The 22,217-nt window shown below is 39.2% G+C and overlaps 1 protein-coding gene and 1 pseudogene across 2 annotated transcripts in view; one reads left to right on the forward strand and one right to left on the reverse strand.

The window, feature by feature from the left end:
* Positions 1-6,183: 6,183 nt before the first annotated feature.
* On the reverse strand, positions 6,184-6,725 carry LOC110597235 (large ribosomal subunit protein uL13 pseudogene; annotated as a pseudogene).
* Positions 6,726-9,735: 3,010 nt separating this feature from the next.
* Positions 9,736-22,217, forward strand: part of Aff1 (ALF transcription elongation factor 1) — a 188,850-nt gene continuing 176,368 nt past the window's right edge. The window contains exon 1 of one of the 2 annotated variants that reach the window (XM_005341933.5): positions 9,736-10,005. The gene's annotated coding sequence lies outside the window, so the exon portion shown is untranslated. The remainder of the gene's footprint in view (positions 10,006-22,217) is intronic. The other variant, XM_021721197.3, reaches the window with a different exon arrangement.

Consider the following 22,217-nt stretch of genomic DNA (forward strand, 5'->3'; position numbering starts at 1 on the left):
ACAACCTACTCATTTCACAAAGGCCTCACCTCTACACATTATCATCTGGGGGATGAAGGTTTCAACACAATGTATTTTGAGAAAGATATATACATTCAAACCACAGCAGTGCCAGAAGTAAATTGGGAATCTCCAGAATAGGGGATTTCCAGGGATATGTCTTCATATTTCCATGCCCAACAGTAAGCATTTAATGAAAAATAACAAAAATAAGCAGGAATATTGAGGACCCTCATACTTTATGAATGGAGGTTCAGGTCACTTCACTAGGACACCTGATCAGCTGAGTTTATGACTGAGAATAAAGGAAATACAGAATATGTAGTGGAGAAGAGAAGTCACCTATACCAACTCTGATCTCAGTACCAGTTATAAAACAAGGACTAGAGTAGCTTTGCATATTTTTCTCTTTGCTTGTTATATGTATATGTTGGTTTAATTTGTAAATATAAACCATTTTATTTTATCTCCATATACAAGTTATTGGAGGTTAACTTTACTATTTAGACTTTATTTATTTTTTATATTTTTGGTACTGGAGATTGAACCCAGGGCAATTTACCACTGAGCTACAACCTCAGCCCTTTTTCATTTTGAAGTGTCAGACTAAATTACTTAGGGCTTTTCTAAGTTGCTGAAGCTGGCTTTTAACTTGCAATCCTCCTTCGAAGCCTCCAGAGTCACGGGGGTTATAGGCATGCACCACTGTACCCAGCTACAATTTAGATTTAGGTAACAATATTTAGTAGAGTTGTGACTGAACTTTAAAAGTAATTAATATAGCCAGTGGTAAAATTTGATTTTTAAATTATAATTTTAAAAATTATGGTGAAATATCCATAACAAAGATTATCATTTTAACTTTTTTTTTTTTTTTTTTTTGGTACTTGGGATTAAAACCAGCATCCTACCATTAAGTTACCCCTTCCCAGTTTGGAAACTTTTTTTTTTTTTGTACTGGGGATTGAACTTAGAGGCATTGAGTCACATCCCCAGCCCTATTTTGTATTTTATTTAGAGTCAGGGTCTCACTGAATTGCTTAGCGCCTCACTTTTGCTGAGGCTGGCTTTGAACTCGTGATTCTCCGGCCTCAGCCTCCCAAGCCACTGGGATTACGCAGCCACGCCCAGCCATGCACAGCCACTGCCCAGCTCAGTTTGAAACCATTTTTAAGTGAACCTTCATTGGCACAAGGTACATTCAGATTTTGTGCAACTATCACCACCATCTATCTCCTGAACTTTCTCATCTTCCCCAACTGACATTCTGTACTTCCATTCCTCCCTTCTGGGCTCTGACAACCACCATTCTACTTTCCATCTCTATGAATCAGACAACTCTAGGTAGTTCATAAGTGTGGAATCATATAAAATTTATCTTTTTGTAATTGGGTTATTTAAGGTATAATTTTTAATATTTATTTTTTAGTTGTAGTTGGACACAATACCTTTATTTTATTTATTTATCTTTATGTAGTGCTGAGGAACAAACCAAGGGCCTCACACGTACTAGGCGAGCGCTCTACCGCTGAGCCACAACTCCAGCCCCTAAGGTATAATTTTTAAAGGTAAAATCATAGCTCTCAAGCCAACATAAAATAAATACATCAAATATTTTATCTTATTAATTAATGGAGTAACCAGTAATATATTACAAGTAGATTTTTAAAAATGAAATCAAGGAACCATAAATGCATGGGCAATAAAGAATGCTAGAATGAATTTAATTTAAAAATGTGCAAAACCAGGGCTGGGGTTGTGGCTCAGTGGTAAAACTTTTGCCTAGCATGTGTGAGGAACTGGGTTTGATCCCCAGCACCACATAAAAATAAAATAAAGGTATTGTATCCTTCTATAACTAAAAAGGATTTTTTAAATGTGCAAAATAATCTGACCAGAATGAAGTAAGCCATTGTATTACACTAGATACAATATAACCAGTATTGAAGTATGATGGTTTTTATTTTAACTTTTAAATTAATCTCTATGAGCTAAAATAATCTGCATTATTAGTAGCTTTCTACTATTTACAGAGCTATAAAATAGCTAAAAAGGAAAGAAAAAGATAACCAAGGAGCAGGCTCAAGACAGAATATCCAGTAACCATACACATGGAACATGGATGAATATTAACAATATAGTACTGGGAGGAGGCGAGTTTCAGGGGGAGGGGCTTTTACAGTTATCAGTTTTTTGCTAGTCAGCTCCTTAGCCATTTTTCTTTGCCTTACTTTGAGTTATTGATCTGGATTCTGACCCTGTGAACATTATTTGCCAACTGGTTCAATGTTATGCCTTATCAGCAGGGGGCACTAGAGGGATACTTCAAGGCACAACAGAGGTGGTGTTCCTAAAAGGCTCCTGTCCTTTTTCCTGTGTAGACAACCACAGGCTCTGGCAACCTTCCACCACCACCTTAGTGGATGACTGCCAGCTCACCATCCCCATATACCAATTTTGGGCTGTATCAGACTGGTGACTTTCTCTGCCATTAAATAGGCTACTGCCTCACCCCCTCCCAGGAGGTCTGAATCTCAGCCTTTGGGATGATGTCTCTTCTAAGTTTGTAACCTCCCACCCCCAGGTATTTATTTCCCTCAAGACTTAAATGGAGCATAATTACTTTTATCTGCCATTCCATAGAGTTACCTTTGACTTCTCTTGATAATTAACCAGGTTTTATTAGTTAATAAACTTTATATTAAATTTCCCTGATACATTATTGGTATGATTCCTGTCTCCTGATACAACCATACCATTGCTTTCACCCCATTTATTTCTCTGTTTAAATTTTTAAAATTTGTTCTTTTTAGTTAAACATGACAGCAGAATGTATTTGGCTATTATCACTATTATACAATAGAGATGTGGCCACATCAATATTTATAGCAGTTCAATTTACAATAGTTAAACTATGGAACCAGCCTAGGTGCCCTTCAGCAGATGAAGAGATAAAGAAAATGTGGTATCGCTCCTCATTTATTTCTTAAACTTGGGGCTGGAGATGTGATTGTGTGACCCAGTGATTGAGTGCTTGCTTTGCATGCCTGAGGCACTGAATTTGAACTTCAGTGCTGCAAGAATAAATAAATTTTAAATTTTAACATGATGTGTCTAATGTAGTTTTTTTTCTTTATCTCTTTGACACAGTTGAAACTTTTCAATCTGAAATTGTTCACCATTAATTATGTGAAATTTAACTTTATTTCTTTAATTATGTCCTCTTGTTTTTAATTTTACCTTTTAGGACTCATCTTACATAGATGCTGGCACTTCTATCCTTCTATCCTCCACAGCTCTTTGGTATGTTTTATTCATTATCATTTCATGCTGCCTTTTCCATCTGTTTAGCTGTAAGTTTTTAGAGGAGAAATCAGCAAACTACCACCTGCCACTTGTTTTTGTAAATAGTGTTTTATTGGTGTGGTCTATAGCTGCTCTAGTGCTAGAACAGCAGAGTGTAGATTTGCTACAGAGACTACATGGCCCATGACCTTTAAAATGTTTACTACTGAACCCTTTTCAAAAAATGTTTGATAACCCCTATGCTAGGGAACAGTAAAAATCTCCTGCTTCTTTCTGTCTCGAAGGCCTATTGCTAATCTTGCCGAGGTTCACTGAATGAGTGAATAAATAAACAAGCTTTGAAAGACAGATAGTATTTCAAAAGGCAGAGAACTGAGATACTATTTCAAAAAGTAATAGAGGGCTGGGGATGTGGCTCAAGCGGCAGTGGGCTCGCTTGGCATGCGGGGCGCTGGGTTCGATCCTCAACACCACATAGAAATAAAATAAAGATGTTGTGTCCACGGAAAACTAAAAAATAAATATTAAAAAATTCTCTCTCTCTCTCAAAAAAAAAAAAAAAAAAAAGCAGGAGAATAGCATTCTACTTTAAAGGAACAGAATTAAGCAAAGACAGAGAAGGAAAATCAAGGATAGCTTTCCAGTAGAGCAAAATGTCTATCAGAAGTGAAGCCGATGGGCTGTGGCTGTGGCTCAATAATAAGAGTGCTCACCTAGCATGTGTGAAGCTCTGGGTTTGATCCTCAGCACCACATAAAAATAAAATCAAGGTATTATGTTCACCTACAACTAAATATATAGTATGTATGTGTGTGTGTGTGTGTATAAAGCCAAAAAGATAAATTTAACAAATAGTCTGCAAAGTTTTCTCTTTACAATAAGGAGTTGATACTGAATTCTCTTTGCAAGTGCTAGATGTGTCATATGACCAGACAAGTGCTTAAGGAGGATTTGTCTGGTGGTGCTGTGAAGGACAGATTAAACACAGGAGATAGGAGACACTGGGGTTGAGCAAGGGTGTGTAGCAACGAGTTAAAAACTCCTATGCATTATGAAACTCGTACTTGTAAGAAAAAGGGATGTCAGATCACCAGGAACTAGGTTTTCTGCAGAACATTCACGAAAAATTGACAGTTATTTTAATTATAATAATTGTGCACCCAGTTCTTCTTACAGTGGGTCACATTTGCATTTCTGACTTCCAGGAGGAATCATATGAGTAGGAATTTCTCTATCTGCCCACAATCTATGCCTGGCATTCTATACATTTTCTTACAATGGCCTTGGGGACTGATTGAAGCCTCACTGTCTCCAATCCATTTTCTCAGGGGAGCCACTGAGAAAATAATCTTTCGTAAATGCAACATGGTCAAATCAATTTCCTACCCACTACATTTAGGATAAAAGGAAAATTCCATATGTTGGCATGTAGGACTCTTCACTGTCAGTTTCTAGTTGATCTTTGTTTTCTTTCCCCTCCCCCTCCCTCCCTCCCTCCCCTCCCTCCCCTCCTCCCCCCTCTCTCCTCTCTCTCTCTCCTCTCTCTCTCTCTCTCTCTCTCTCTCTCTCTCTCTCTCTCTCTCTCTCTCTCTCTCTCTCTCTCTCTCTCTCTCGGCGGGGGTGGGGGGTGGGGAGACACTGGGGACTGAACCTGGGCATCAAACATGCTAAAAGCAGCATACCACTAAATTATACTCCCAGGCCCTGTCTTATTTCTATTACAATCATATTTCTATAGCATCATAATCTTTGCCTTGAGGTCTGTTCTGTCTTAGTTTGCTTATTTTGGGGGCAGGGAATTCTACTCCTCTTCATCTGGATTAAACTAATCCTTCCTCCTTCCCGTTCAGTGTCAGTATCCCTGTCCTCATCTACACCACCTTTCCCCAAGTCTAGGTGGGTTGTTTTCTTGTCACAAAATATATGTTCAACTTTCAATTTAACTACGGTTTATTTACATTTGGGGGAACAAAGTAATGCCCTTTGAGATATATATGCAGTCCTTTTACAGTAATATAATTTAAACTGCTAGTTTAAAGGACTCAGACCTTGCCAGGCAAAGTGGTAAACACTTGTAATCCTGACGACTTGGGAGCCTAAGGCAGGAAGATCACAAGTCCCAGGTCAGTCTCAGCAACTTAGAGGAGCCCTGTTACAAAATTTAAAATTTAAAAAAATAATAATAAAAATTAAAGGGCTAGGGGGGTGTACCTCACTGGTTCAATCCTTGTCCTGCAAATAAACAAATAAATAGTGCTTGGATTTTGCTGGCTACAGAGTTTGGAGTCCTTCAGGTTGGCCAAGAAAACAATTACCCACGTTGTGATGCCAGGCACATTCTTCACCAGTCTCTCTCACCCCGACCCCATTTAAAAAGAATTTGTAACAAAAGAGAGGGAAGAAGTAAGGACACTGCCTGTAACCCCTTGGTTGCACATCTTCCCAATCTGTGCACCCCCTACACTTGATACGTCAGCAGGTGTTTTCTGTCATTCTGATACCTGCAAAGTGTGGTTGGTATACAGCCAAGTGGAAAGTGGAAACAGCAACCAACCACGGTGCAAGATGCCCCTCCCATTAGTGTTCCAGTTCATTTTTTCTAATCCTGTAACCAAAATAACTGGTGGTTGTATCCATTTTCTAAAAATCTCATGAACAAGCAGGTCGTAAACTGTATATGCTCAACTCTTAGAGCTATCTTAAAATAACCTCCTGGAAAAACCTTAAAAGCTGTGACTTCATCTGACCCCCGTTTTCTAGATGCCAGGCTGCCTATAGCTCTCAGACAGCTATCCCCAGGTCTTCCACATCCCAGGACAGTGATGCAGGCTGGGCAGGTCTATCCAAAAGTGAGACATAAAACAGTCTTTACTAGGCTCAGACCAGAAGTCCTTGGGTCTTGAGGGCCTCTGTGAATTGGTTGATTGTCCTCTTCACATTCTTTCCTGCATGTCTGCACAGCTTCATAAGCTGTTTTTTCTTCTGACAACAGAACTTGGCCTTCTCCTTTCTCTCCTCCAGGTTGGCCGTATTACTGCCTGGTACTTCCAGTGATCTTGTGAGCCAGGTGTCCCAGGTAGGCAGACTCTCTGATAGGATTCAGACACACCACTTTGAGAGCACCAGGAATCACCATCTACTTTTCCTTATCATAGGGCAATGGGATCCCATCAAACACTCTCTAGAGCAGCCTGGCCTTGCCCTATCATCCAAAAGTGAGGTGGCGGGCATTCGTCCACTTGTGGAGGAAGGCCCCGTTCCTTAACTTGTTTCCTGTAGAAATTGCCATAAATGTTTAAGCCCTCATAGCCCAAGACCACTACCTTCGGGTCCAGCAGTACCTGCTTGGTCACAATGACCTTCAGGTGGCCCAGGAGATGGCCTTGGCTGCTCAGCACTAGCACCTGCTCCTCTACCATTTTTGGCAGCCACCTGGACCCATCAGTCTCTAAATGTTAAGTTCTCATCCCCTTGGACTATTCAGATGTTCTGGGGATACAGCCTATGAGCTCCTCTAAGTCCCAGGGGGTTTTCTCGTTTATTTTAGAATCTTCAGTAAAATCATAGTTTAAAATTGTTAGGAAACATCCCAGGAGTTGCACATGAAGCAGCAGCTAAAAAGAACCATCACTGAATTAAAAGGAAAGATTTTATTTCCAGTACTGATAAATATATATATATATATATATATATATATATATATACACAAACAAAAAAGAGACATGCTTCACCTTAGCAGAAATATAATCAGAAATAAATGTATGTAACAGATTAAGAAAGTGCTAGAATTTCACTATGAGAAAAATGTAATTGAAGAATTCCTATGGTGAAAATGAAGAGTAGATAATAAAGCTAAGTATCTGCAGCTCTGTTGCATATTTGTTTTTCTTTCATAAATTGGTCATAATTTTTAAAATTTAGATACAGTGTAACTATCTTTAAAAATAGCCTGCTTATTAACCATTTATATAATATGACCTGGAAAAAAGTAATGTTTTAAAAAAACTCCTTGGAGCCAGGTGCAGTGGTTCATGTCTGTAATCCCAACTACTTGGGAGACTGAGGCAGGAATGAGGCAAGTTCCGGGACAAACTCAGTAGCTTAGTGAGACCCTCCACAACTTAACGGAAACCCTGTCTTAAATTTTAAAAATAAAAAAGGACTGGTAGCTCAGTGGTAAAGAACTCCTGCATTCAATCTCCAGTACACAACAAATAAAAACTCCTTGGGATGGCTCTTCTGCCTTTTTTTTTTTTTTTTTTTTTAATGCTGGAGGCTGGTGGAGATCAAACTCCAGACCTCAAATGCATGTTAAGCATATCTGCAGCCCCACTTTTTCTGTATTTATTATTAGAAAATTGATTTTGATTTGTTTTTAAATAACCTGTCACCATTCAGGAAGCAAATCAATAAAAGTGCATTGTAATTGCTCATTTATTTGCTTGTTTCTTCCACCATACTGGAATCTGATGTAAACCATTCTGTCTTTGTCACTGGCAGGCCACATTACTTGGCACATTGCCTTAAAAATATTCATATAAAGTTAGTAGCAGTTGTGATGCATTCAGCCCTTGTTACTTGGGAGGCTGAAGCTAGTGGATCCCATGAATCCAGGAATTTGAGACCTGTCTGGGTAACATAGTGAGAACCACTCTCAAAACAAAAGTGTATTCATATGAATGGAAGGAACTATGATCTGAACCGGAGCTGCATCCCCAACAAGATTTGCAACTCTAAAGACAGAAAGAAAAAATTTTAGCAAACTTTCAATTCAATATCAATATTATTTTCTTTCTTCCTTTTTCTCAAACTTCCTTTCTTCCTTTTTTTTTTTTTAAGAGATGGGGGTCTCAGCGTGTTGCCTAGGCTAGCCCCAAACTCCTGCGCTCAATTAATCCTTTTGCCTCAGCTGGGACCCACAAGTACATAGCACTGTGTCCAGCTCATTTTCTATATGGAATTCAGTTGGAAAAGCACCATAGACTATACTGTGGAAAATGCAGAAATAAGATAAAGAAGGACAACATTTTAGGTAGAAGTGGTGAAAACCCTGAGATTATGAAACATTACTATGCTTCTATATCTTTTACAATGAAATGTGTTAGTTACATAGTAAAAAGGTTAAGATATTTGTTATTGATAAGAATAAATATCAACTTGTTAGAAAACTGTGAAACTTTGCAAACACCCATCTACTAGAGGTGACTCCTGTCCCACCATGCTCAGAGATGATCTCCAATGTTTTAATCTAAAGACACCATCAAATTTCATCAGGGACACCTTAATTAGTATGGCTGTTAAGGTAAATTAAGCCAGTCTCACAATGGGGGCATAGGGAGTAGAGAGAAAACAATTCATGGGAAATTAAGTGAAGTAGCCAAGGGTCTCATTTGAAAATGCAAAATTTATTGATTATGATTTCAAGTATGTGGACAATGAAGGACTCATGGGGGGCAAAGCAATATTTACCCTCCCCCCTCCAAAGAAAATAGGAAAGAACACAGAGGTCATGGAGGTTTATTTTTCATATATACACTAATTTACATTATATATTTTATTACATTTAAGTAAGGTAACTTTCTTCATCCAAATGATTTCACTCATTTAAACCATTAAGCTGTGTGGGGGGGGGGCGGGGCAAGTAGGTCATTTGATGTAATCTTTCCTCATCTCTTTCAGGGAGGAAGATGAGATGAAGCAATGAAGACCGCTTGTTGCTTTCCTTGGTTATGTTCATAGTAGAAATTGGCAGCAACTTACCTAGACTTGAAGTTTTCCTTTCTTCCTCTGGGTCTATTTGCTAAATCCCCTTATACCCATTAGAATTTTGTGGGGTTGGACTAGTGGAAGACAAAAACCTGGAGGATAGATTCAGTTTCCCGCACCACTTTCTAACTTGTGACATTGAGCACAGTACTTATTTTTCAGCACTTCGGTTTCATTATTTGGGAAATGGGAACAATATATCTGTTTTATAAGGTTGTTGTGAAGATGAAACGGGCCTGTGTGTGAAAAGCCTTTTTTTAAGCTGTAAAACGCTCCCCAGATGTTAGTTATTATCTTCTTTAAAGGGCACAGAATCTGTTCCACTTGTATAGAAGATTGCAAAAAGCCTCCTTGACACTTTTAGTCAGAACTTGACCCTGAGCTTAATCTCGCTGTCAAGCCAAAGGGTTCTTGTGTCCCACAACAGCCTGGGGCAGGGTCACCCACGCGTTCGGTGCGGTCACTGCCGTGTTCCATCCGGAGCTGCAGTTTCCTCGCGATCCTCCCACCAGTCTCCTGGGTAGGGCCGCGACGTTCCTCGCCATTTGGGTGGCGCCAGCTAGAGGGCGTGGGCCGGGGAGGAGCAGGGTACCGCAGCTCCGGGGATAAGGAGAGGGGCGGGGCCTCCCGCGGTGGGCGTGGCCTCGGCCTCCCTGCCTGCCTGGGACTGCCGGCGCGCGTATCTGGCTTGCAAGCTAGCAGCAGAAGATCGCGCGCGGCCCCTGCGCACTCGGCCGCCTCTTGTGCGCATCGCGGTCGGAGCTGCCTTCTCGCCTCCGCTGCTCCGGAGCCAAGCCCTGCACCCGCAGCTGCTGAACCCCGGTAGGACGAGCTCTCCTGTGCTGTCTACACCCGCGCCCCTTCCCACTGCACAGGTCAAGGAAGGTGACTAGGGTGCCTGACCTGGGACAAGAAGCAAACGGGGTCTAGAAGGTAAGTGGAGCCCGGCGTTCCCTGGGTGGAGGAACCCTTTGGCCCCCAAAGCCGCAGCCATAGATTAACTCGGAAGCTGAGACGCTCGCCGCCTCACTGCCTACTTCCCAGCACGGTGACTCAAGTCACTGGCGTTCCTACTTTTCCGGTGGGAACCTTCGGGGTGAACGGGTGAAGGAAACGCAGCCCTCGCACCTCGTCTTGAAAATCCGCAAGCCGGTATCGTCCAGAAAAGCTGGATAGAATTTAGGAAGAAACCCATTCTCCCTCCCCATCGTCCACAAGTCAAACATTTGCCCTTGCTCCCCGCGTCTTGCGGAAAGATGTCCCGTTGTTGGAACACGGTCCCTTAGTTGCGTAATAGACGAGTCCCAGAAGTTTCTCCAGGAGTGAAAGAGAGGCTCTTCTCTTTTCCACTTCGAAACCCCTCCACCATGCATCTGGTAGGAAGAGATTAGTGGTACCGATTCCATCAAATTGTGATTAAGGGCGAGGAATGCATGGGTCTGTGGGCTGCACCCTCTAGAAAGCGAGGGAGAAAGTTGGAGGCACCTTCTGAGACTTACTTCTGGGCAGAAGGAGACTGCGTCTTAAGAATATGGGACTGGTTAATTTCTCTTGATGATTTTTTTTCCCTCTAGTGTCTGATCCTCTGTGACTGTTGCACTGCTAGCCCTCCGACGGCTCCAGCGCCGAAATCCGCGAAGGGAGGGGGGAGGGGATTGAGTGCTGTGTGAATCATACCTTACCTTAATGGTAGTTAACATTAATGCTGTGAGGGACCTTCGAGCGTCTCAATGCCCGGCCCCCCACAAACCCCTAAATTCCCTTGCAAATAATTTTAGAAATCATCTTGGTAGGTTGAAAATGTATCTAAATCTTCAGTCTCTTGGGGGAAAGTCCTTACTGCCGGTGATTGGATTCGCCTTGTTTTGTTATGTTTCCATTAAGGGTAGGTGGTTTTAATCTTGTTGGTGCAGGATGGTGGCGGCGGGGGGTGGGGTAGTATTGACTTACCGTCCTGGAACCAGACAGATTTAAAACCTTCAGTGAGAAACCGTAAATTTAAGTTGAAGACCCAGTGTTCTCTGGGACAGTCGCGAAGTGAGAAAAGCTCAGTAATGGAGGCACAGAAACATCCAGCAGAGGAGTCAGAGAGGTAAGGGGATTTTGCTCGTACAAGATTATTTCAGAGCAAGGTCATGCAGAATGCATAGAACGTAGCAGAATACCTCTGTTCGACCTACAAGGTGTCAGACTCCCCAGAATAGAGGCACCAAAAAAAAAAAAAAAAAAAAAAAAAGGAAAAACGATCTTTGGACTCAAGAGTCAAGTTCTCTGAGGCTTAAGAATACCTAGGCATGGCCCTGTTTCAATATTTACTTCCTCTGTCTAATGTATTTCCTTACCTTGCCTTTCATCTTTAGTGGAAAAGATTCCTTGAGTGGATATTCTGGAAATAGATTCATAGGAGTATTGAAAATTCTGGACGGTTTGCCTGCTTTAATTTAAAGGTGTTGTCCCTTGCCAGTGTTTGAAAGTGTTGTATTTGAAGATAAGTATACAGAAAGGGAATGGATAAATATACAGAAATGGAAAGGAACTAAAGGATAATGTTCCCAGGAGACAAGCAGAGAATTCAAGAGAATAGATAAGTAGTAATTAAAACAAGGAAAACCTCATTTGTAATTAGCTATTTTTAAGGAATGAAAATAACTAAGGGAAGAAATTGGGATAGACTTGATCACTTTGAGGCAAAAGGGATTGAAGAGTGGACTTTGGGGGAGAAAACAAGTTTAGATAGTTAGGGACTTTTCTTTTTTCAAATATAATTTACAGGGACAATGAGGCTGGTCATGTGGGACTTGCAGATATGTTGCTTTGAATTCTTTGTCTATTAAGATAGGAAGCATACTATTACATGTTAGAGTTAATATGTCTTATCCATTCACTGTAGCAATTGAATTTCCATCTTTGGCATCTGTCATTTGCTTAACTCTTCCACTTAACAAACACACAATTTTGACAAATCACAATGTGTTCAGTTAGAATACAAAAGTCACCCAAAGATTGAGGAAAATGACAAAATCAAGTTCGGATTATTTTAAACATCGCTTTCTTCTGCAGTATGCAGAACATGCATGCCTTTTTTGCCATCAGAAGTCACTGTTCCACTATGCGGGTAATCAGACCATATCAAAACTGGCTGTCTCTCCCATTTCCTATTTGGTTTAACTGAATTTTGAAAATTGTTGGTTGAGCCAACAGTTACTTTTTCAATTGACTAAGATACTTGTTTAATTGGGTTTTTAATTAAACTTGGATAGGAGACTATTCAATTAAGATGTATACATGAATTGTATCTTTATCAGACACATCTACAGATTTTAGCCTTGTGGTTGTTCAAAGTTACTTTTTTATCTAGGGAGTTCAAAATAATGAGTGAAAAAAGTAAGCTTAGAAAAACAAACTTTCTTAGCATGTATAGGGTCCTGGGTTCAATTCTCAGTACTACGAAAAAAGAAAAAGAAAAACTTGTTTTCAATATTTTTTTAAAAACAAGTAGAAGAAATTTTGTGCTCAGTTTTGTAATTTATGCTTTCATTGAACAATTTTGCACAATCCTTTATAAAGTTAGTTGAATTATATCTTGAGATTGCCTTTTATGCTTTCACTTTTAAAAGCTAAAGTTAATTTACAAATATTTGGATAGGCATCACTGGGATGATATACCCTAAAGATGTCTCTTAAGGTATGGCAACATGACTGGATTTTGTCCCTACTATTAAAGTCCCGCATTAAAAGCTGTCTTGGGACTGAACTCATTTGTTATCTTAGATATATCCATTGAAGCTAAAAGCCCAAAGTTCCCCTATTACAAGGCTCTGTACTGTTAACTAATTTTTCGGGAGATTGAGAAAGTATGTTGGAGAGAGCACAAATTAAGGAAGTGCATTTACCATAAGTACACAAAAGTTTTTAAAATAAACTATATTTTCCTCATTAAAATATAAATTCAACCGTAGTTTCTCATCCCAAATGATATTTAATTGGTAATAGCTTTCTAATAGTCTCTCTTTTATACACAATAGGAGCTTATTTAATATTGGATACTTGAATCTCAGAATTTATTAAAATAGATTACATTAAAAAATAGGTTTCACAAACTCTCTAATCCACTTATGAAAATTCTATCAAAGTGTGGAAGTAAATGTGAAATATATCGTTCTTTGTAGATACACATCTTTTGTTAGTGTATTAACTATTTATATGTGCACAACAGATTGATATAGATACCATGAGGCACTAAGGCCATCCGGGTTGCTAATAGGAGATTCTGTCTTCTGCCTTAGGACAGAACTCCTTCAGTAGAATTCTCCAGGGGAAGAAAATCAGCTGATTTTCTTAAATTATCTGGCCCATTTTAAACATGACTAAGGATTTCTTGTTGGAGTGACTTTTTCCTATTAAAAGACTGAGATTATTGTAACAAGTAGAGCCTGAAAGAAACAATTATATCATTAATAAAATATCTCATTTATTCCTGATACCTCATGAGTACTGAACATTTTCTATATGCCAGAAAGTACTTAAGCATTGGAGAGATTTTGATAGTACTATTATCAAGAAAGAGTAAGGACCGGTGCAGGTAGAGCATACATTTCAAAGCACTTCAATGTTTACCAAAAGCTTTCCTGTGACATACTATTTAAGCCTAATTGTAACTCTGAAGTTAAAGCTCATTTTCCATTTTAAAATCAGGAAATTGAGTTGAAGTTAAGTTACTTGACTCTGTGACTCAAAGCCTGGTGCCCTTTCTACTATGGTACACTGTGTTGGCTATGTTGATATGTGGTTTCCTGTTTTTCAAGAATTACGGCTTCACTTTAAAATATAAATAGTTTCTCCTTGGCTAAGTAATTCTTTCTGATCATTATGAGAATGAAAAAAAAAGTATTTTTTGTTTTGCATTCTGGACATATATTTGTGCTTCCAAAGGAAAATATTATGCAGATCTATTTAACAGACACATGATTTATTTTTCCCCACTGGAGATTCTTACCTTCCTAAAAATTAAACACAGGGCCTTACAAATGGGGTCCCTTAGTGCAAGAAATCCATTCAACTTATAAAAGCTCAATTTATAGACTTTCAAGAGCACATCCCTGTGTAAATCAGGATATTCTCATACTATTTCTTTCAATCTTGTATATACAGTAAACATGTGCAGTATCGACACTCACACTTAAAGTGTACATCAGAATCTCCTGGAAATCTTCTTAAAGCACAGATGTGCCCTGCCACCACCAGAGTTTCTGATTCAGTATGTCTGGGGTAGTACCCAGGGATTTGCTTTTGTATCATATTCTCAGGTACTATGCCTGCTGCTATTTCTAAAACCACACTCTGAGCATCACGACAATATACAGAATACACTATAGTATAGAGAGTTTTTAAAAGTTTAAAAGCATTTTCTGAAAGCACAGCTTGAATTTTAATTTTTGACATGCTACTGCTACTTGTTAGCTGTCAGACTTCAGGCAAATTACTTTTCATAGAGAACTGTGAAGTCCAAAGTTTCACCCTACTTGCAAGCAAACAAGTTAATGTGCCATAGTTTTGAAGACTTCTAGGTTAGAAAAGAGTGACTTTGTCACTAAGAATAGCTATAGCCAGAGTATCAACAAGTTTTTACACTGGTTTTCTCAGGAGAGGGAATATTGTATTATAGAAGAAGAACCTCTAGATTAGGGAATCCCATCTTTTGTAATTGAAAGTAAGCATGTCTCTCTATTCCTGCCCTTTGCTCTAGGAGACTATGTTCCAAGGCTGGACAAGCATCTTTTTAAAGATGAGTTTGTTCCAAGAAATTTCTTTAATGTCTTCAAATTTTAAAATGCATTGTATATTTCACCAGCCCATAAGAAATGAGGCAAAGAAATTTTCTACCAATATTCATGTGTTGTTCTTTGTTTTCTCAGCTACTTTGTGGTTACCTAGAACCATGTGACTAATCTTGTCAAGTGGGAACAACATGTCACTTCACTCTTGAAGCATTTAACTAATTCTCCTGCCTCACTGACACTGGGGGTTGAATGGGCCTTGTACTTTCTAGGCAAGTGGTATGACACTGAACTACATCCCCAGCCCTTTAAGTGACTGTAGTAAGATCTTCCAACAGGTTGAGTTCTCAGTGTAGAGCAAATCCTCCTTCCCTCCTCCCTACCCAAACACATCAATATGTAATAGACATAGGAACATGGAATAAACCTTTGTTCTCTCAAGATAGAGATTTTCCTTTAGAGCAGATCCTAGACTATTTGCACCACTTCCAGTGTCCATAGGGCCTGTCTATCATAGGAAAACTAATGGTCATTCATTCAAAAAAATATAAGCTCTGAGGATATATGTGTAAAAGCTAGATATGGAAGCTATGTGTAGGGGTACACACCTGTAATCCAGCTACTCAGGAGACTGAGCCAGGAGGACTGAAAGTTTGAGGCTAGTCTGGACAATTTAGTGAGAACTTGTCTAAAAATATGGAAGAAAGAAAGGGAAAAGGGGGGAAAAAAGGAGCTGAGGATATAACTCAGTAGGTCAACACTGTTGTTTTTCTACCCAATAAACATTCTTTTTTTTTTTTTTAAGATAACCTTAATTTTGCATGGTACCATATTTGTTCAGCCTTAGATGATTGATTCTTTTTGTTCTCAGCCAATAATGATTTGTATCCTAATTCCTGCTTCCTTGGAAGCTAAAAAAAGCCCAATATAACCTAATTCTGGTGTTTTTTCTTTTTTCCCCAAGGTTTTTTCAAGACAGGGTCTTGCATTGTTGCCCAGGTTGGTCTTGAACTCATGAGCTCACATAGTCCTTCTGCCTCAGCCTCAGATTAGTTGGGACTACAGATGTTGTTTTAGTCTCTTTTTTTTTTTTTTTTTCCTGCTGGGACCAAAATACTGACGAGAACAATTAGAGGAGGAAAAATTTATTTGAGGGATCACAGTTTCAGAGGTCTTAGTTCATGAATGGCTGGCTCCATTGCTTAGGACCCAAGATAAAGCCCATCATGGTAGAGGAAAGCAGGTCAAGACATGGCCACCAAAAAGCACAGAGTAAATGTTCCACACTTCAGAGACAAAATATATACCCCAAGGTATTTCCTCAATGACCCACCTCCTCCAGCATATCCTACTTGCCTACAGTTATCACCAAGTTAATCCCTACTGGGGATTAATGCACTAATTAGGTTAAACCTCTTGTAACCCAGTCATTTCATCTGTAAATTTTCTTCTACTGTCTAACATGTGAGTTTTGGGGTCCTTCATATCTAAACCACAACAGATATGCATCACCATGCCCATTTGGGTAGCCAAGGGTTTGGGGAAGAACTTTCCTTTCCTGAGAGAAGGATGACACAGCCATACCTTCCTTCTCTTCTTTTTTTGCCTTGTACATGAATGAAATTTCTATATGGTGACAATCTTTTATACCTTAGATGACAGGCCTGAAGGCAACATGGCAGAGCAGAAAGAGCTAGAGTATCCAGTGCTGTCATTGATTGGCTAAAAGCATACCAGGAGCCACCTTCTTCTAAATTTGCTATAGGATAAACATAGACTTTTATTAAATAGTTGCTATTTGCAGCCAAACCTATTCCTAACCCACATACTGGGGATAATAGAATGGAGAGTTGGTTGGTGGGAAAGTATGGTTGAGGGGACATTACAGTGCTACATTAGGTTTGAGAATCGGGGAAGGCCTCTCTGAGAATGTGTCTTTGAACTGAGAACCAAATGGTGAGAGAGGAAGTCAACAAAATATGGGATGTGTACTTGAGTGTGGGCAGCACCAGAATCCCATGGAATAGGCTTTGAAGTTATTTTAGTCAGCTTTTTCACTGCTGTGACCAAAAGACCTGACAAGAACAATTAGAGGAGGAAAAGTTTATTTTGGGGGCTCATAGCTTCAGAGATCTCAGTCTATAGATGGCCAATGCCATTTCCTTGTCCTGAGGTGAGGCAGAACATCATGGTGGAAGGGTGTGGGAGAGGAAAACAGCTGAGGACATGGCACTAGGAAGCGCAAAGAGAGTGCTCCCTGGCCACAGACAAAATGTAAATCCCCAAGGCACAACCCCAGTGACACACCTTCTCCAGCCATACCCTACCTGCCTACAGTTATCACCTAGTTAATCCATTGAAGTGGGTGAATTCACTGATTAGGTTAAGGCTCTCATAGCCCAATTGTTTCACCTCTAAATTTTCTTGCATTGTTTCACACATGAGCTTTTTGGGGGACATTTCCATATCTGAACCATAACAGAAATGGAAAAGTGATAGTTGGGGGAAATTGTGTTCCATTATGGATTTCAAAGTTTGTGAGGTCTAGGTAGTATAGGAGAGCTGGAGGATCTGTAAGTGCTTAAGCCAGTTTGAGATCTTGGGAGATTATCATCTGCTTGGGGTAGAATTCTGGAGAATCAGACTAAAACAGAATGTATGACTCATGACTCACCCTGACACATTGCCTGTTACCAAGAGAATGTTACTCATGGAAGGTATGTTTGGATAAAGGGGAAGTAGAGAATACCAGAAACTGACCAGTCCTAGAGTTCTCTGGCCTCTGGACAGAGTAGTTTTCCTCATTTTACTTTGGAAACTAGGTCGTGGTCATGGAACTTTGAGACCTACCTAGCTCTGTTTATCCCACTGAAAGCTTCCCTGGTATGGAGTCTCCTGGGCATGTGATTTGGTTGACCAAAAATAACTAGAACAACCACCACCATTTATTGAGTACTTTCCATGAGCCAGTCATTGTGCTGAAAAATTCACAAACCATTATTTTATGAAAACCAACAAAAACTCTATGAAGTCCCATATACTGATGCAAAAGCTGAAACCTTAGTGAAGACGACTTATTTTCTAATGTCCTGAGTTGCAAATTAGCCTTTTACCAGCATGTCACAAAGATTCCTGAGAGTAGTTTCCCCAGAATGTCCTAGATTTTGGAAGTATTTAATGACCTGTGGCAGAATATTTGAGAACAGTATCCTGAATCTTTCTTTCTTTTTTTGTACTCTCCCTTATTTTTCTTTCTTTTCTTTATGTATATGGTGTGAATGTTCATTGTACATATAAATGTGTATGTATATACATATAAAACACTTCAGTGTTCTTACTTTGTTTTCCCTGCTATTAGGGGAAAAAAGCACTTTGGTATACATGACAATTTAATTTCCAAGCAAATTTGTACTGCAAGGGGGTGGAAGGACTATAGAAGTGTCTCCTAAGAAGACATGGCAGGGCATATCCCTAAATGAAATATAATCTGTTACTTACATAAAGTTTAATGTGGATATGGCTGACTTAAATAATATAATCAGATCAGCTATTTTTTGAAGACCTGTGTTTTGTCGGTGTGCTAGACATGTTAACTGGGTGATAAAATTTACTCTTCTCGGTGACTGTAGGATAGGAGACTCATCTCCATTTTGCAGATGGGAGCAGTGAGGCCAACAGAGCCTAACTTGCCCACTTTGGTCTTGTGATCTTCCTTCTGCTATACAGCACCACTCTGTTATTAAACAGAACCACATTAGTGTTTTTCCTGCTTTCTTAATAGGAGGATTTTAACTGAACTCAGTTATTACTCTTTCTGTATAATCTAGTAAAATTGATGTAAAATATATATAAATTTCAGTATGACCTTCTGATTTCAGTATTTGTAGGACAGCACTGCCCCCCCATATTTAAAGAAAAAAATTAAAGCTTTATAAATTAATAGATTTATAGATCAGATTAAAGGTTTGTAGCATTTACAGCATAAAAAAGTGAAAATGGCCTTTTACATCTCTGCACTGGTCTTCTCACTCAAATCTCTTCTTTTTTTTCTAGAGGAGTTACTATTAACAGTTGAGTGCATGTTATTCCAAACTGTGTGGATATGTATGTATATGGTGTTATGCATAAACTTAAACATAAAAATAAAGCATTTTCTTTTTTAAAACAAGCGAGCTTACATTGTACGTTTTATTCAGATATTGTTTAGGTAAGCCTGTCTGTTTATTTTATTTTATTTTTTTTTTTGATGTTATAGTACACTTCATTATGATGCACCATAATTAATTTAGCTGCTGTTTTTGTGATGATAAGCATTAGGTTGTTGCTAGTTTTCTTTCTAATATAAACCATATTTTACTCTATCCGCCTCATTATATACTGTGTGACTGTGTATTTTTTCTTAATCCCCTGAGCTACATTTCCAGTCCTTCTTATATTTTGAATCTTCTTATATTTCTCTAAGTTGTCCAGGCTGACTTTGAACTTCTGATCCTCCTTCGTCAGCCCCTGGAGTAGCTATCATGCTCAGCATGTGACTAAATCATTAAAGAATGATTTCTTGAAAAAGAATTGCTAAATGGAACCGTATACTAAGTTCCTTTCTTAGGTTTTTGTTTTTATTTTTTACAGTGTTGGCCTTGCTACATTCATTTCTTAGTGGTGGTTCAGAAGAACAATTTCTTGACTATGATAGGCCTCCATTCTAACCTAACCTTATGATGAACTGCATGGCCACCCCCATGGAGCTGTGCAAATCATACTTCAGGCCCTTCACAGCTTTTCATAGGCTGAATTTGGTCTTTCCTGTAAGATAAGACTCAATAATCTGGTGATAACAGCCAGCCTACCCCTGCCTTTGTGGGTAAGTCTCCTGCCTCCCAGCCAAGTAAGGGATTTGAGTTGAACAGACAGGCCCCTCAGGGACTGTGGTCTCTTTCACTTTGTATCCTCCTGAGTGGTGAGACCAGAGGTTTGCTCATTCCTTCAGTCTTCTATTTATGGGTTTCTCTAGGATCTTTTCACTACAGATCTACATGGCTTGCTGCTCACTTTCTTCAAGTGTTTTGTTGTGGTTTCTTGTTGGTGGTTGGGGGGAGTACTTGGAATAGAACCCAGTAGAACTCAATCACTGAGCTACATCCCAGCCCTTTTTATTTTTTACTTTGAGACAAGTTCTCACTACATTTCTGCGGCTGGCCTTGAACTTGTGATCCTCCTGCCTCAAACTCCCCAGTTACTGGGATTACAGGTGTGTACCACTGTTCCCAGCACTTTCTTTAAGTCTTTGTTCAAGTGTTAATATTTTTTAAAAAATCAACCACCTTAGGTAAGATTTCAGTACACTACCTCAGTTTCTCTCGGGCATTCTGGCATTCTCTGACATCTTTTGGCTTCAAATATATATGTAAGCTCAGTGTGGCAATCACCTTTTCTTCACTCTTATTCTTAGTACCTCGTTTAGAGCAGACATGCAGGAAATGCCTGTGGGTTCAGTGAGTAAGTGAGCACACACATGAGTTTAGGACCCCTCTCTCAGATTAGCACCTACCAGTTACACAACCTGCCTCCTTCCTGGCTGTTCTCATTCTCGCCAAAGAGCTCTCAGGGTGAATGCTGTTCACTTTCAAACAGATTGGGCATCATCATTAGGAGGGTCGGTTGGGGGACTGCCATAGGGGACTCTTCAGATGTCTTTACAGAAGTGTTATGAAGAATAATGCCAACACAAATGCAATAGTATACTATTGATTGCTTACTGTGTGCCAGCAAGTAAGAGCAACTAGAGAAGGAGGGAAGAGAAAGTAAGATATTAGCAGGGAGGTAAGCGGGTGGGGAGAGGTTAGGAATATAGCTCAGTGGTAGAGCCTTTGCCTAGCATGTGCCAGGCCCTGGGTTGGATTCCCAGCACAGCAGATAAATAAATAATAAAACAAAAGAGGTGAGGTAAAGAGATGGAGAAAGAGGAAAAAAATAGAAAGTAAGTGTTGGGGGAAGGAAAGAGAAAATGAGTAGGGATTGAATTGGAGAATTTAGGGAAGTTGCCTAGGGCCACTAGAGCTATTTGCAGAATTGACTCCTAAACATGGTTGATCCTAAAAAACTTAAAGAGCTCTGCTAGTGTGAATTTCTCTAGAATATTTGTAACATTCATGTTGCAGTTTTAGGGAGAAGAGATACAGTAACAAATGCTATCTACCAGAATGGAAACATTGTAGTTAGCAACTTATCAACTTAAAAATTTCATGGAGAAGGAGCTATAAGGCCTTATCAGGAGCCGAGAGTGGAGCTCTGTAGGGCTGTATGCAGTGATTTGTCCTTATATGAAATTGTAACAGCCTTGTAATCCTAGCAGGCTGTAAATCTGTAAAATGATTACAGCTTTCATGTAGTATTGCCATTTTGTACAGTTTGTTAAATCTGTACTTAGATATTTTGGCAATATATCTTTGCTTTAAGAATATTTGAAAAGAAAAAAATAGAAACTATGTAAAACAAGTTCAGATAAATGCAGCAGGTTTGCAAATAGGTAAAGAGGGTAAAGGAAACAGCTGTTGATAGTTGCCAGTTATAAAGAGAGTTGTTTCTAGAGGTATATAAGAGTATAGGGGCCATTTGCCCAGACTGGACAACAGTTTCTTTTTTTAAAAATCGAGTCTTGTTTTGAGAGAAAGTTCAAGAATCTTATTTATTTATTTAGCATTATTAAGTACCTCTTATGAGTGGAAGTAAAATCTTAAAAATGGATTGTTACTTTATCCTAAGTTTTTTTGGGTTTTTGTTTGTTTTGATTTTGTAGTGCTGGGGACTGAACCACTGAGCGACATCCCCAGCCCTTTTCATTTTTGATTTTGAGGTAGGATCTCAAAGTTTTCCAGACTGGTCTTGGACTTGTGATCCTCCTTCCTCATCCTCTGTAGGAGCTGGGATTACACATGTGCACCCTGATCTGACTGATTTATCTTTTTTTTCTTCTTCTTCTTTTTGTGTGAAGATCAACTCTTAATTTCCTCTCTTGTATACGCAACATTCTTAACTTTCTTCTTAATTTTATTGAGGATGCTCACACACCTGTAGCCTCAGGCAAATTACTCAAGACTGATTCTCTTATCTATAAAATGGGGTATCAATATTTTATCTTGCAAGTTTACTGTAATATTTACATGGAAAAAAATCATTTCTAAAAGGGCTTAACACAATGCTTGGCAGAGAACAGGAGATGTTATTTTTTCTCCTCCTCATGATAAGCTTCTGCACATTTTTTCTTTTTGGAAATGGTTTTGAGTAGTGGCCTCAATTAAAAGTGTATTTGGCCTTTGATATAAGCTGTTTGTTCATGCAACTTGGCAGTTGGCAAAGAACCATTTTCTA

Source organism: Ictidomys tridecemlineatus, chromosome 9 (genome assembly GCF_052094955.1).
Source record: "Ictidomys tridecemlineatus isolate mIctTri1 chromosome 9, mIctTri1.hap1, whole genome shotgun sequence".
Lineage (NCBI taxonomy): Eukaryota > Metazoa > Chordata > Mammalia > Rodentia > Sciuridae > Ictidomys > Ictidomys tridecemlineatus.